At 37.6% G+C, this 15,921-nt stretch overlaps 1 protein-coding gene across 5 annotated transcripts in view; it reads left to right on the top strand.

Moving 5' to 3' along the window:
- Positions 1-15,921, top strand: part of PLCB4 (phospholipase C beta 4) — a 196,408-nt gene that overhangs the window by 11,419 nt on the left and 169,068 nt on the right. For all 5 annotated transcript variants that reach the window (XM_071740292.1, XM_071740295.1, XM_071740293.1 and 2 more), the window contains exon 2: positions 8,186-8,245. The gene's annotated coding sequence lies outside the window, so the exon portion shown is untranslated. The remainder of the gene's footprint in view (positions 1-8,185; positions 8,246-15,921) is intronic.

Below are 15,921 nucleotides of genomic sequence, written 5' to 3'. Positions count from 1 at the left end.
GGTAAATTACTTCTTGACCTTGACTTGCAAATCAAAATGTAGACAAAGGAGGGACATGGACATATTATACCAGGGCAGACTCCCAGGAGTCAGAGGGTAATGTATGGAGCAAGGCATTGCTCATACTGCTTAGATGGACATGTCACGTAGTGTGTCCACTCATGTAGTGTTCCTTTCTTATGGAGCAGATCCAGTTTTGATTTATAGCCTAGTAGTAGCAAAGTTCCATTCTTTTCAGTTTTAGTAATACAGTCTGATATAGGATGTTTATCAAGCAGTCTTTTTGCCTAAAATCTTTGACTCAGTCTTTCAGCAAAAAAACGTATTTGTGGTTCTTAGTGGTGTTTGTACGTATAAGGATTTTCTTCAAGTCGGTGCCTAATTCAGGAATGCTTTTTTTTGGCAACAGTATGGGGATAGTTTGAATCAGCAAACCTTGCTTAAAGGGACAATCAAGTCAAACCCATATAAACATAAAAAACCCTGTTTTGTCCAGAGAACTTAAGCAGCTGCACACATTAGACCTGTGATTGAACATCCCTGATAGTTTTAGAACTAGTTTTTATGGGTTACATTGTTTCTGCTTCCACTGTCTTTCATTTGGTTCTGTGAAAGGCAACAAAGAAGAAACCCTAAACAAGCTTGACTGCAGTTGCATGAGAAAAGAAATAGAAGAGTTTGGGTAGAAATTGCAAATACAAAGCATAGCTTGAGACAGATGTGACAGCTATGCTAAAAGTTATTTGACACTTTGCAGTCTCACAACACTCAGTGATGTAATATTCAGTCTGGAATATTTTTTTTTTAGGAATCTTTTTTTTTTTTTTTTTTTTTTTTTTTTTTTTTTTTTTTTTTTTTTTTTTTTAAATGTACTCATTAAAAATGCTCCTTCCAGCAAAGAATTATGACATCAGTATAGGAAGAGCCTAGGGATGAACACACTGTTTAATATATAGGCAACATAATGTAAGTATGAAATAATTCTAATTGCATTCCAGCTGCATGTTTTAAGAGTTTCTGACCAAGAGGGACTTCAAAGTTGGTGGCTTCCATTTACAGTATAATTTTTTTTTATGTTGGAGAACCTAGCACATACTAGTACTGGCTACCATCATATGGGCTCAAATAATACCTGCAGCATCAGGCCTGCAGCATGTTTCCAGAATAAGGCTACGAAAAATCTCTGCAGATGTGTAACCCTTTGATCTGTTTACTAGGCAAATAAAAAATTAGGCTGATGTCTTCTATTTTTTCTCTGAGAAAACCAAGTGGGCAGGAAATCTGACCAGCCATATCAGATTTTGCTCCAAGAATTTATATCGGTTTTCAAAAAGAGGCATTGTACTTGCAGATTAATGTTTAAACTCAGTGTCAAAATGTTATAGCAGAGTAATGCAAACTGATAATGCAAATGGTTTTCTTGGGTGGATTTCAACTCCTGTGCTAGTATCTGGTAGAATAAATTTACTTTCTTGCATTGAAATACTATACTATTTCCATTGCAATAAGGCCTCGCTTTGCTGGTGCAGCCAGATTCAGATAGCCATTAAAGTTGCTTTGAAATGTATCTTTGTGTATTACAGTGTAAATTTTTCTTTTATACTTCATATTATTCAGTGACTAAACATGTTTAATTCGAACAGGGTATGTGTTCTAGATGGGCAGAAGCAAAACAAGTGTGGTTAAACCAGTTGTAATTTAATTTCAGCTCTGTACATTTTGTTGAGACAAGAAAAACTTCTGGCATTTAGACCTTGCAGTGCATTATGAAGTGAATGCCAGTCATATTATGTAATTAAAAAAAAAAAAAAAAAAAAGTTGGAAAGCGAAGTGAGAAAGAGGTTTGTAGGAACTGAATGTCTATGGCCTGTGGTTTGCCATCCTCTTTTGCTTTTGTTGAAAATGCCTGCTTATGTGAACTCCTACCCACCACTTTCTTCTTTAACTTGCAGCAAAGCAGTTTTGTGTGGTGTAACATCTGCTAGCATAAAAATGGTTGTAAATATACTGCTGCATCACCACTGTGCAGCCTGTTAGGAAGGAAAGAAGGGGGATGGGAAGGTATGTTCTAGAAGCACAGGTGGCTTTAGTAATAGTAATGTTTTGTTAAATAGCTTAAAAAAAATTAATGATATAATTTCAAAAAAAGGGGCTGTATGAAAAAGCTGAGTCCGTCTATTTGGTACATTTGAAAGAGTTTGCTACTACTGAACATTCCCGGAGGAAAATACCTAATTTGATCAGCTATATATACACTCTGCTGTGTGTTGTGAGACAAAGAGGTTTGCATAAAATTGCATGCCCACTCAGTCTTATTTTGCACTGTGCAGTGTATTTTGTACTATAACTATATATATAACTGTATTTATATATAACTTTATATTTTGTACTATAACTGGTATGAAATTATCTCAGTTAATATTCAAAGGGAAGAATAATGCTGCTTGATCTCTATCTCTTGCTGTTATGGAGGACTAGGACAGTAAAAGTGGCTTCAAGTTTCTTGAACACAGGGCACATCCCAAAAATAGAATGACTGCAGAATTTCTGTGATCATGCTGAGCTTACCCTTGAGACCGTAGCTGGTCTTGTTTAGGAAGAAATTCTTTACTTTGAGGGTGGTGAAACAATGGACCAGGTTGCCCAGGGAGATTGTGGATGTCCCCTCCATGGAAGTGTTCAAGGCCAGATTGGATGGGGCTTGGAGCAACCTGATCTAGTGGGACGTGCTTCTGCCCATGCAGTGGAGTTGGAACTAGATGACCTTTAAGGTTCTCTCCAACCCAAACCATTCCATGACTTTGATTGCATTTTGTCTTAGTGATCTAATGTGCTGGCAGCCCCATGGCTTGCTGGCCTGAAAGGAGCATCCATCCCCTTCCCATGTTCTCACGTGCTGGATGTTCCCCATTGTCTGCCCTGGCTGTGTGTTGGACTCTAGGATTGCCCCTTCATTTCTGTTTTTTGTTTTGGGGTGGGGGTTTTTTTTGTTTGTTTTTTGTTGGGTTTTTTTTGTGATTTGTTTGTTTGTTTGTGGGTTGTTTTATTTGTTTGGTTTTTTATTATAGTGAGGCATCCCTAAACTTTATTCTTAGTTGGAGTGAAGCTTTTAATGATAATAATTAATTTCATTGGCCCAAGCAGAGTGAAGCTTTTTATGATAATAATTAATTTCATTGGCCCAAGCAGGCTAAAAGCATTTACCCATAACTGAGCTGTATTCTTTGTAATGCCATAAGTCAAGAGTGAAGTCTTGGGCTGTTAATGCTTTCATCAGCAATGAGTCACTTCATAGCCTGAAAACCTCTTAAACTGCAGCACTCTAATTTCGGTTTCAGTGAATTACTATAGGTGACTGTAAAAATACATTAACTTTTTTTGTTTCTTTTTTCTCCTGGAAAAAAGCTGTATGACTATCCTGATACATAGCAAAAGCATCCTGAGGCACTTTAGGATAGCATGTAGTTGTTACATACAAGAAATCCTGAAATTCTGTGACTTATATTGCAGATTGTATTTCTTATGTGGTCAGATCAAATAAGTATAATTTGTTCAGTGTGGGAAAATGTTTGAAAGACTTCACTGTTTACAAATATTTTTGGAGGGTGTACTTAATCATTATGGATTGATATGCTTTTCATAAAGCAGAGTTTCTGGGCTCCAGATAATTTGGAGTCTCTGTGGAAATAGCCTGCCTGTTTCAGTAATTCAGTGTGCTGCACGGTCCTCAGTAAACACCCAGAAGTAATTCTGCTTTTCAGTTTAGCTCTACTCCTGACTGCGTGGCTGGGGTGAGATGTAGGTCTAGCACTTGGTGTGTATTGTGGGTGGTACCAGCAGCAGGTTGTTTACTTTCTTTGTTTAATAAGTTTCTGCCTTAATTCAGTGATGCTAAATGTAACTGTCCTTAATAAAAAAATATGCTGTTTATGAACGTGATTTCCATTGTTGGAATTCCCTTGGCAGAAATGGATGAAAAGTTGTTAGGTTGGTCGGTTTGTTTTTTTTTTTGCCACTCCTAAAGTAATTGACCAATAATTGTATTTAACTGTCTGTTTAGCAGCCTCTTTTGTCTTTGAATCATACTGTCCAGTTTTTATTCAGTTGGGAACAGGCAGCCATATGTCCTGTAGTCGGTGTCATCTAGGTCAGCCTCAGTGAAGAAAAGGTGCAGAGTTATCTGTTAACTGAAGAGGCTGCTGATCTTGTGGATCAGTACATGAAATGTTTCAGAAAGACATGCCAAAGGCTCCAGTTATGTAAAGCTTTGAGCAGGAAGCCACCAAATTGCATGTAGAATGTGTCACCAGCAACAGACTGCTGTCCCTGGCAAGGCTCCACTCCAGGAAGGAGCTGATGTTTCTCAGAGGCTTCAAATGAGAATGAATGAGGTGACAGCGTGGCCCTTGCTAGAACAGCTTCCCTCATAGAAGGCAAGACCTGGCATTGCACAGACCTGCTCTGTGCATTTGGGAGGCAGGGGGGTGACACTGTTTTGGTAAGTGTTGTTTCCTGACCTCAAGTGTGTATCAGCTGGCACCATGCCATGGTGTTAGAGTGTGAGAGATTGTTTTCAGGTTCTTTGGTTTTGTGTGTTGGTGGGTGTTTCTGTTGTTTATATGAGTTTGTGGTCTGTCACTTTTTTTTTTTTTACTTTTACTTTTTTTTTTTTTGCTTTTTTTTTCTTCTTTTTTTTCTTTTTTTTTCCTTTTTTCTTTTTTTTCAGATTATGAAAAATATTTCCAAAGTAAGAAAGGACCTTTTTAGGAACTACACGTCCAGGTTGAGTCTGAAAGATGTTAACTATTGTGAATCTAAAAATTACTAACAAACAGATGAACTACAGTTGATGTGCCTTTTTGGCACAAAATGAATCAAGGTTCTGGTAGGTAATGACTGTTTCAGGATATACCGATGGACTAAAAACCCCGTGTTTAAATTGAGAATCTAATGGCCTTTTCTAAATTGGGTACTTGTACTCCCCTTTTAATTAGCATCAAGCAAAATGTCTGTATTGGAATTCTAAATTTTCAGTCACCCAGTGGGTAACTCAAGGAGGTACTCTTCTTTGCTAGCTGGGTGTCCATACATAAGAAACAGTTGTAAACTTTTAGAGGTGTGATCCTGTCAGGTCATTTTCCCTGGTCATTTCAGAGAATGGTTAGTAAAAAGAAACATGTATGTTAGATCCCTGGAGATAAAAACTCATTAGATTTGTTTTGTTTAAATACCATGTGTTGAAAAGCCCAGGTTCTTGATGAAGGCTTTCTGTTCTTTTGAAAGGTCATAATGATTTAGTTGATGGTTTGGAAAACTGAAATCCTTTCCTAGCAGGGGCAGTAAGTCACATGGGTAGAGAGGGGGAGAGCCAATGCCTGTGGCCTATTTAAGGTGATAGGAAAGCTGAGGTGACTGGTCAAGAAACCAGTCTTGCCTTACTAAAAAGTAGTTAAGATATCTGTGATGTGGCTAGTGGTGAACACTGGAGACTTTAGAATTTGATGTCTTAACACTTGGGTAGGAGTTCAGTAGCAATTGCGATCCTCTGCTGCCTATCTGGTTCTGTGTTTGTGAAGCAAGAAACATAAAATTAGTGATCCCCTGCAAAAAGTAGGTAAAGACTACCTTGTTTACCTCTCTAAGAAAGAATAAAATGTTTTGGTTTTTTTTTTCTTGGGAACAGGAAGAAAATGAAAATTTTAGGGTTTTCTTATTTTAGCATTTAAAACCAGCTGTGGAATGAAGGACAAACCTGAGCCTGCAGCTGCTGTCTGTTAACCCAGCAGTATTTGGCTTACTGTTGGATTAAAGTTTGTTTAATGTTTCTGCCTGTAACTGAGACATCACTCTGTCTCTAAGTGTTTCCCTCAAAGAATTTACAGTCTCACTAAAAATACCATTGGAGATATTGAACACAAACAAGCTTCTGAAGAAATACTTAAATGGTAAATTATTATTTTTTTTTTTTTTTGTATTTGCATAACTAAAAAGAAACAGCTTTTTAAATTAAGTTTATGAGATTGTACTAATTTGTTTACATGGAACATGAGAAATTTCCAAGCCCAATGGCAGTTTTACGCAAACAGCTATAAAAGATTAAAACCATTTGAGAAACAGATTCTGGTTTTGTTATTTTCATTGGTGTGATATGATGCTGCTGGTTTCAGTGGAGCTGTGCTGGGTTTTACACTGATGTAACTGTGTTGAAATTCGACCGCAATCTGCAGGAGAACTAAAATACCTGAGGTGTGCCTCTCATTGCAGACTAGTAAGAATAGTACGTATGCTTGAAAATATTTTTCCAACAGAAACATGTTTTGAATGAGCTTTGAGTTGGCTTTACGCAGCCCCAGAAGTAGGTGTAAGGATGCTTATGTGTTCAGCTGTGAGGTCGTAAAGACCTAGTGGTATCTTATCATGTAATTGTGAGCTCCTGAGGCCAGCCTTAAAGTGCACCAGCAAAATGAGAGAGTTTGACACATTAAAAAATTTAAACATCAAACAAAGGCACTGTGTAGTCTTTTTCTGGAAGAGAGTGCTGTCAGTATTTAATGAGAAAAAAGTACCTAGCCATCATCCTTTCTGAGTTGCTATTTACATTTTAGAAAAATTTATTTTAATGGAAGGTTTTGGCAGCTGTGGGAGAATTCAACAAGAGAGAAAATTATTTTCTTTAACTCCTCTCCTTGCTGTAATAGTGTCTGCTGTGGTTTGCAGTACCTTTAGTATATTGCTTGGGGCATCTTACGAACCATGAGTTTCCAAGGCAAAAACTGGACCTACAGTATGCTCTGACTCTTGGCTGAGCCACCTGTCTTCTAGAAAACTCTGTTTCAAATCTTGCTGACGCTTAGAAGATTTAAAAGGTATCAGGTCAGTTTTAATCCTGAGTTATGCACCTAACATATGGTCTCAATTTTAGGCTTCAATTTCTATCACTGTAAAGGAAAAAAGAAGCTTAATGAAAGAGAAAAATACAGACTGTTGTAATGTGCAGAAGCTCTTGAAGAGATTGATTCAGAAGAGCTGCATTTAATTTCATATTATTTCCAATGCTTAACACACTTTCTTTTTTTCTATTAAAACATTTTCTCTTATAATACATAGATTTTTAATATAAAGCAGGATTTGACTTCATTTTGAACACTCTTTTGTCCTTTTCATTCCAGTTTCTGTAAATCTGCTGCTTTGCTCTTTGAGTGGCTGTTGTGCTTGAGTCCATTTTTAAGCTGTCATAAATGAGTTAGATAGATTAATAGATAGAAGTCTTAGAAATAATTTGGTTTTGTGAATTAAAAAAAATCAGGGAAAAATGTAACAACAGCAAAAGAGTTTGTGTTATTGTATTGTGTTGATACAGGTACAATAGTCACAGGATATGTACGACTGCTTCCTCAGTGGAAGCTTGGCAAGTAGTCAGATTTTCCTTGAAGCACTCAGCTTCATGATGCACAGAGTATAGTGCAGAAAATGAAAATACTAGAATGTTGTTAGGACTCTGCTGTCATCTTGTTGCTGTACTGGTGGCTGGAGCTGAAGAAATGGTGTGAATTCCTTTACCTGCTTGTGCAGCAGCAAAGTGTCAAACCATAAATGTTTCCCACAAAAATAGAAGGGGCAAAGACAGAAGAAGCAGACATCAGTGAATTAGTTGATGTTTTTATCCTTCTAAAATTTGGGCAAAAATAATGGAGGATGTATGTCCCAGTGCTAATATTGAGGGCATAGTTTTCTTTTTACCCAGTGCTAGGATGAGACTGGATTTTACACTTCAGAATAATAACAATAAATATATATATATATGTATGTGTACATATATATATATGCATACATATATATATTTATTTTTTTTTTACTCTGCTTCCTACACACTGCTCCGTTCTTGGTGTCCATTGTGTAGGGTAACTTTCTAGTTGTAAATGCAAAGGTAACAAAGGTATAAGGGAATTATAACAAAGGTAACAAAGATGTAAGAGAATTTCAAAATAAAATGAACTTCAAACAAAATCTCATTGTGTGTGTAATATTTATGCTTGCTATAGTTTACAGATTCTGATCTGTAAGGAGATGTTATTTCGAGGCGAGGAAGAAGGTCTTGAAGTAGTTCACTGTGTTTTTATTAGGTAATTAAATATTACCTGGCACAATTAAGGCATTTCTTTTTTTTTTTTTTTTTTTTTTTTAGGGAAAGGAAGACATTGTCTACAATGGAAATTTCTACAAATTAATTTCTGATTTTCAAAAGGTATGTGTTTTGCTGTTCTTTTACCATCATTTTAGCACATGCAAGTAGAGAGAATTTCATGCACTATTCTTTCTACTGAAATTTTTCTAAGGGGCCATGATGAGATGCTGTATTTACTTTTTTTTGTTGTTTATGTAAAAATGTCTAATTTCATGTCAGAATCCTCTGATATAATCTGAGATCATCCAGTTAAGAGTTCAAATAGCAGATCTGCTATAGAGAGACCTTTCACAGGAAAATCTCAGTGCAGAAAACGTCATTTTGGCATTAGTGATTAAAATATACTGCTGTTTTCTGTGGTTTTCACTTCTTGGTCGTTGGTTTGTTCCTATGCTGAACACTACTAGGATTTGGGAATTTGTTGCACTGTGACCTGGTGTTCTATCACAATTGACTTGTTTATTTGTAACTGATAAAAATAATTCTTCTGGGGCCATAAGTCAGTTTACCAAAATAATTTTAAAAGGAAAAAAAAAACCTGTATTGGCCAGAAATAGCTTTCTTGGAAAGTAGAAACTACTGTAGATATTTTCTTGGAGCAAAAATCTGAAAGTACAGCTTCTTATCCAGGTGCAAGCAGCAGATCCCTTACAAGAGATTTAGAATGTAATCACACTGGTGACAGAACTGTTGGGGAAACTGGTTCATTTGTTAAGACTGATAAACAAGTAGGGGACAGATCTGTTTACCTTGATTGCATCTGAGCACCTTGCATGCTTTTAAAATTTAAAGTCTACTTAAATAGAGGGGAAAAGCTCCTACTGTCAAGTTAGCTTTCCATGTTCCACTTGAACCCATTTTTGACCATTTAAATATAACACATAAAAGGATATGCCATAGGTTTAATGCACCGTTTTGAAAGACAAAGACTTAATAAATCTTTGTAACAAAGGAAAATCGAATTCCAGAACTTCTGAATTTACATCAAGTAAATATGAAGAGAATTTGACTCTAACAAAACCACCCCAAACCAAATATAGCCCCAGGCAGTCACAATTTGTACAGTCAGTTTAGAGCCTGTGAACAACAAATTGTAGCTAATACTAGTTACGTTGAGGATGTCTGGGAGGGGTTTTTTTGGGCAATATGCATGCTAAAATGTGATAATGTTAAAGAGAAGTGAGATTATCATGCAGTATTGGCTGTTTCATTACATAGTGATTCCAGACAGAATTTCTTCAATGAGATGAGGTCAGAGAGTTTGTCCTTATAGCTTTATTGTTTACATAGTGATAGAAGGACAGGAGCATCCAAATGGCTAACTGTATGAAAACCAACAAGGGCAAGTGTTGGATCCTGCACTTCTGTCACAACAACCCCATGCAACACTACAGGTTTGGGGAGATGTTGCCTTAACTGTAACACATCATTACCTGTGATCATGCTCCCTTTAATGCCATCAGGAGCTACAGGAACTTTGAGACTTTTTTTTTCTTTTTTTTTTTTTTTCATTGGCTGTGGTGTTAATTTAACACTGTTGGAAGGAAAGAATGCTGAGTACCTGTTGAAGTCTATATTGTGAAGCTGAGCATAATGTTCATTAAGCATTCCTGACTGGAATAATAATTAAAAAAATGTACTGATCATCACTGCTACATCATCAATTTTATTCATCACCACTTTTTAGTGGATTTTTATGGAGCTGAAATAGGACCCCTCTGGTAATTTCACAGGTTTGGACTGCAATTTATTTTTTTTTTTTTTTGTGGATTAAAGGACAGTCATATTATTTGGCACATGTCTTTTTGAAGTTACCTGTGCTCTTGTGTGGGTGCTCGTGTGCTACTTTATCTGGGGATAAAGGGGATGGGGAGCCAAGGGCAGCATTCACCCCTGCCTCATTATCCACCCTAAAGTTATCACTGTATCTTGTGCTCGATAAGAGAGTTATGTGCTGCCTATGTTAATCCTATTTATGTGACTAAGCCATTAAAAAAACCCAGTTAATTTACATTGAAAATATGAGGAAAGGCCTCAGTCTTGGTACACCAAAGACTTTGTAAAAGAGTGTAAAAGACAAATCTATTTATGATGTTGCAGCACATTTTGAGCAGTCACTGGGTGACTCTTTGTCCTGAAGGCAGGCAATAGTCGAGTAGGATTATGGTGAAGGAACACTAATCTTCTTCAAACTGCTGTCTCATTCCCTCCTACTCTGAAAAAGTTGAGATGCATTCCTGATTGAATGAAGGTGAAAGAAAAGAAAAATTAGAGCAACCACCAAAGGCAAGTTGAACTGTAAAAGAAAGTGAGGATTCCCACTGGTATAATGTTACTCATTATGTGGTTTGACAATGTTACTGACTAATGGGATCCTTAGCCCAGATTTTATGAGCACCTAATGGACTACTGGCTGGAACAGGGAGGACAGGAATATGAGGGCTAGTGTAATAGGTATACTTATCTCTGTGTATGATTTTCTTTTGTTTCTCTGTACCTGTTTCTTTATGTTCTGCATCTATACAGTCTGTGTTTAGTTTTCTTTTTGAAAAAGTACTTTTCAGATTTATTTTACTTTTATCATTACAGTAATGATAATGTCAGGGTACTGGCAGGTTCCTTCAATGTAGCAGTTCTTATGGTGCAGGTAATGAAGAAGGAGATACCCTCAATTACATCATTCTAAAGCATGTTAATAGTGTTTGTCCATCCTGCTGTATAGTCCAGCTTGACACCAAGAGGTCATCAAGGGGTCAGTGTGCTTGGCTGGGCTGTGGCAGGATGGGGCAAACGGGAGAGCAGCTGTACCTCAAGGTTAATAGAGTGTAGGTGTGAAATGATGCAAATTTGTCTTGTATTCAAGATCATTAACACTTAATTACCGCTGTTGAAGGTTTCCCTTCCCTTTGTGATTACAAAATAGAAGACTAGTTACTGGCTTTTCTAAAACCTTAATTCTTAAGAATATTGAATGATTACAGAGTATCTGCTGTGTTCTTTATAGCTGAAGCAATTACTGGTTTTGCTTCAACAGTTGAGGGAGTTCTTGGTAGATATGTATGACTAACTTGTTCATCTTTCTGGGGCCTCAAAATAGTGTCATGTTGTCACAGTCATCTTGTTGGAGCTGTGAAAGTACCACAAATGTGAACAGAAACACTGTTAACATCGTGCTGCTCATGCCAAAATACTTGTAAGAATTATCTACTGTAATTTCTAATGTAACACTACTGACTTGCTTTACTTAAAAAGGCCAGACCCTGATGAATTTCTATGTAATCTTGTCATCTTTCTACCACAAACATAAAAATATTTTGTTCGTTTTCCTTACCCTCAGTGCAAATCCACACAAAGTCCATTGTCACACCTGCTCGGCGTATCATAAATGAGGATGGATTTTGTCCTAAAATACTTTCTCTCTGGTCATTATATGGGGTGTGGTAACTGCACCCAAAATGCAAGTGACACTTTACAGGGAGAGTAAAGAAGAGAAGTAGCCTTCTTGTTTGAGACCAGCACAATTTGATTGGTTTGCTATTCTAAAAATAACGAAGTTTTAAATCCTAGCTTTAGACTGTCTCTCCACTGGATATATTCTTACTGTCCCTGATAAGCATAGCAATTAAGATATTTTGTGTGGGTATTTTCCACCCATTTATTCCATTTATTTTGGCCATGGACTCTACTACTGTTCTTTTAGTTGGTTCTGTTGAATCCTGCAGCTGATCTGATTCTGTATGCAAGTTATCTCTGGCTTCTGGAAATGAGTTCTTTTTGGTCTGGAAAGTTGTCTGCTGTTTGTAAGGAACATGCATAGCTTACTTAGGTGGAGTGTACACTGAGTTTCCCTTCAGACAGACACTGTTTTCTTTACAAAAGTTCTCTTATTCTTAGCACATTTCTAGGTCAGGAATGCTTAAAATATCTTCTATCGTTAAAATCTACTCAACAGTAGAAAACAAAAATAGCGACGCAAAGGAAAAATAAATGAAGCTTACTGCATCCAGATCAAGTATTGTCTTCCAAGCATTCCCTGCTGTTTGTGATCACGTAGTCTTCATACTTTCCCCTGGAAGACTGTTCTGTTTAATTACAGCCAAATGCAGTGATGGGTAGAGCTTTTTGATGAGAAAGGTGAGCATGGAAAGAGCAAGAAGTACATAGTGGTAGAGGTGTCAAACTGCAAAAGGATGATTCAGAGAAAAGGAACAGCTCTGGGAGCTAAAAGCAAGTGATAAAAAAAGCATACAGATAATTTATAACAGTAGTTATTGTCTTAGTTGTCAGATTCTGTCTTGTCTCATGTACATTTCAACTGAGACTTGTGATAAAAAAAGGAGCCCCCAGTCCCACTCCCAGCCTGTAATTTCTTGTCCCTTGATGTATCACACCAAAAGCCTGTTTTAGTAACTACTGAATCAGGCAACTGATCTACCTGAAAAGGAGACCTGTTCAATAAAATTCTAAGAGGTTCTTTTTTAGCTGAATCAGTTTTCATTTGTACTGTCAGGGCAAAAGTTAGTGGGAAAAGAATGAGTGACTGGTGGACTTTCTGGAATGGACCCTTAAAGGTTACCAAATCACTGCCCCAAATTTGTAGATTCAGAATCATTTTGGTTGTAGAAACCTTTAAGATCATCAAACCCAACCATTAATGTAGCACATTTGACAAGTCCACCACTGAGCCATGTGTCTAGGTACCATATCTACATATCTTTTAAAACACCTGCAGGGATGATGACTTGACCACTTTCCTGGGTAGCCTGTTCCTGACAACCCTTCAGTAAAGAAATTATTCCTAATATATAGGCTAAACCTCCCCTGATGCAACATATACATAAGTATATGTTGCTTGTTACTAGGGAGAAGAGATTGACCCCCCCCACACCTTGCTAGAACTTCCTTTCAGGTAGTTGTAGAGAGTGACAAAGTCTCCCCTCAGCCTCCTTTTCTCTAGGCTAAACAACCCCAGTTGCCTCAGATGCACCTCACAAGACTTGTTCTCCAGACCTTCACCAGCTCCATTGCCTTTCTCTGGACTTGCTCCAGCACCTCAGTGTCCTTGTAGTGAGGGGCCCAAAACTGAACACAGTATTTGAGATGTGGCCTCACCAGGGCTGACAACCATTGCCCTAGTCCTGCTGGCCACACTGCTGCTGATACCAGCCAAGATGGCGTTGGCCTTCTTGGCCAGAGGGGCACATTGCTGATTCATTCTCTGTTGTCTGTCAACCAACAGCTCTAGGTCCTTTTCTGCCTGGCAGCTTTCCAGTCACTCTTCCCCAAGCCTGTAGTGTTGCCTGGGGTTGTTGTGACAGAACTACAGCACCCAACGCTCGCCCTTGGTGGTTTTCATACAATTAGCCTTGGCCCATTGATCAATTTTTTGAAACAGTATGGGGATGATACATAAGGAACTAAGCTATGGTGTTATTTTATTAAAAATTTGTATTTCGTGAGTGCCTGAAGTTAGAATCTCATTCTTTTAAAATGTGCAAATACCTGGTCTTGTATGCAAAGGTGGATGGCATGGGAAGAACTGATCAGTACAGAAAATTTCAGGCAAAAAGTAACAGCTCATATTTAGGCCCCAGTAAAACCTGAAGGAAGTGGAGTTTTGCAAACCATTTTGTTCTGTCCCAGCTCAACTCTCTAAGAGACATTGGTTTCTTTGTGCTTTCCGTCTCTTTCCCCTCCCCTTTTCTTATCTCAGGGTGGCTTTCTTCCTTTGTAATTTATTAAGCTTGATCCAGGAGGAAACCAAGAGCACAAAAGTCTGCTCTAACTAACCAAATAGAGTATATATCAGGAAATGGAGAGGGCAGAGCAGAAAGGAGTTAAGGGAACTATTCCCTATTTAGTTTCTCAACCTCAACTCAGATGGCGTGAGCAAGTGCAAAAACTAAAGGGCTGTGGTGGCAGAGATGGTGAGTGACATTGCCGTGTTCCCCAAGGATTCCTTTGCAGACAGGTCCATGGGATTTTTGCCACTGGCTTCAGATGAGGCCAAGTTTATGAAAAAGAGAGAAATGGAGAGCAAGCAGAACCATCTGGAAGGTATGGGGAGAGCTGCAGAATGAAACGACATAGAAAAAGTGGGAAATGTAATAATAAAACTGTCAGATATAGGAAATACATATGTGGTGTGGAAGAAAGCAAGAGGTTGACCTTGGACAAAATGTTTCATTCCTTTCTAACTCTCTTTTCCCACTGAAACTATTTGCCAAGCACTACTATTGATACATCAAGATTATTTGCCCAGTAGATATTTTCTTTTAAACTGTTGCGTTGTCTCATACCACATGAAAAATGCACCCATCTTGAGCTCTTACTGTTTTTCGGTTAACCAAAAAGAAAATTATTAAGTTACTTCCAGAAAATGTATTGTATTTTGAAAGGATTTTTTTCTCTGTGGCCAGTATTTTCAGCTTCTCTAAACCCTAAAACAATGGGAAAATGTCAGAGGGATGTTTTCTCTAATTACATTTTTGGTCTGGTTTATAGGAGCAACGCTTGTTTGAGCATTTATGTAAACAAATCCTAATCAAAGGCAAAACTCTGCATCATCCTGTGGCTTTCCCAGAACCCACTTCTGTTCTACTGGTTATATCTTACCTCTTTCAGTTTTGCTGCTCTTAAGATGAGTATTGCATTATAGAGCAGAGAGCTGTGCATGCGTGTGAGACAGTTATGATTGTAGTACCTGTGAAAACTGGAATTTGAGAAGACGGTATGTGCTGTTCTTAATTAGAATGATTTCTTGCAGGCAATGGAAATACCTGTAGCAAATCAAATTTGCATTCAAAACTTCGTTTATAACTATTGTTATTATGATTCCCTCTTTCTCCATGTACGTCCTCGTGATTTACTAAGTGTAAATTTTCTGAACTCGACAGGTTGCCTAAGCCAGAAAAGTAGGAAATAACTCTCAAAAGAATTGCTGCCAGGTCTTGGAAACACTTATTTAGTCATTGGATCTGAAACACAATGTGTAAGAGTTGTTTTGCCAAGCCTTGAAAGTTACAGTATGTGGAATGATGTGGCTGCTGTCTAGTTATTTTCTGTAAAACAAAAGAGAAATATGGAAATCTGTTGCTTTCTTAACAACACACATTCCACTTTTCAGTTGTTTATAATTCTAACTGTTGTTTCTTCTTTTCAAAATTAATAAGACCTGTTAACAACATGACAATGGAAAGTAACCAGTAAATCTACTTCAGTTTCATAACGGCAGTTTTCCCTGTTTGATCTATACCAGGCTGAGAATTTGGATTGTAAACAAGATCACTGAAATATTTTGCAGTCTGCATTAGCTGTTGAGAGCACAACTCTGGAGCTGCTGTAAATAGTGCAAGTAATTATTGTGCTGATACACAGACTCCTTTTTCAAGATCTGCGGAGTCCTTTTCTCAGGCGTTTGTATTTGAAGACTTTGACCATTTATACTTGTTTTGCAATTAATGTTTTTAATAAGTAGCCTGATGGTCCGACTCTTCTCATACAAAGGAAGCAGTACTTGACTTACCTCATTAAATCAGATCTAGATGGTCAATTGTGTATATCCAGCTTCTGTTTGTGAGCAAGTGGGTTGCTCAGTCTGACAAAAATTGATTCAGTCATTTTCCTTTTGCCAAGCTCTTTTTCAGCCTTGAGAAAACAACCCTGTCTTTCCTTCTTTAGAGGTGCTATGGAAGGAGAAAAGCCAGTTAACCAAGCTATTAAAATATTTGTGGCTT

This window comes from Heliangelus exortis, chromosome 3, assembly GCF_036169615.1.
Source record: "Heliangelus exortis chromosome 3, bHelExo1.hap1, whole genome shotgun sequence".
Classification (NCBI taxonomy): domain Eukaryota; kingdom Metazoa; phylum Chordata; class Aves; order Apodiformes; family Trochilidae; genus Heliangelus; species Heliangelus exortis.
The sequence above is the reverse complement of the archived record's forward strand: the minus strand, read 5'-3'. Positions and strand labels throughout refer to the sequence as shown.